Source organism: Antrostomus carolinensis, unplaced genomic scaffold, assembly GCF_000700745.2.
Source record: "Antrostomus carolinensis isolate BGI_N321 unplaced genomic scaffold, ASM70074v2 scaffold32494, whole genome shotgun sequence".
Taxonomy (NCBI): Eukaryota; Metazoa; Chordata; class Aves; order Caprimulgiformes; family Caprimulgidae; genus Antrostomus; species Antrostomus carolinensis.
In genome coordinates this window covers 1-697 of record NW_010313633.1, presented here as the reverse complement: position 1 = coordinate 697, position 697 = coordinate 1, and positions in this window count along the sequence as shown.

Genomic DNA, 697 nt, shown 5'->3' with positions numbered 1-697 from the left:
CCCGGCTGAAGCGGTCCTGGTAGCTTCAGCCGCGCTGCTCGCTCCTGGGGGCACTTTGGGGGGGCTTGGGGGCAATTTTAGGGGTAGAAAAGGCTCCGTGGGGTGAGAGCTGCCCCCACGGTGAGGAGGAGAATCAGGGTTTGGCTCTGGCCTTGCAGCGTCCCAACACTCTGGGTGCACAGGGACCCCGTGTCACCCACCCAGCAGTGAGTGCCACCCCCGTGTGTGTGGGGGTGTGTGTGTGCACAGGGGGGTGTGTGACCCCACCCTCGTGTGTGTGTGTGTGTGTGTGCGCACAGGGGTGTGTGAGTGTCCCCCCACTCGTGTCTCTGTGTGTGTGTGCCCCGACTCGTGTGTGTGCACAGGGGTGTGTGAGTGTCCCCCCACTCATGTCTGTGTGTGTGTGGGTGTGCCCCAACTCGTGTGTGTGTGCACAGGGGTGTGTGAGTGTCCCCCCCACTCGTGTCTCTGTGTGTGTGTCCCCACTCGTGTCTGTGTGTGCACAGAGGTGTGTGAGTGTCCCCCTGACTCGTGTCTGTGTGTGCGTGTGTGTGTCCCCACTTGTGTCTGTGTGCACAGGAGTGTGTGAGTGTCCCCCCCACTCGTGTGTGTGTACACGGGAGGGAGAGCGGGGAGGTCCGGATGTGTGTGTCCCCCCCACTCGTGTGTGTGCGCGCACTGGGGGGGGGATGTGAGT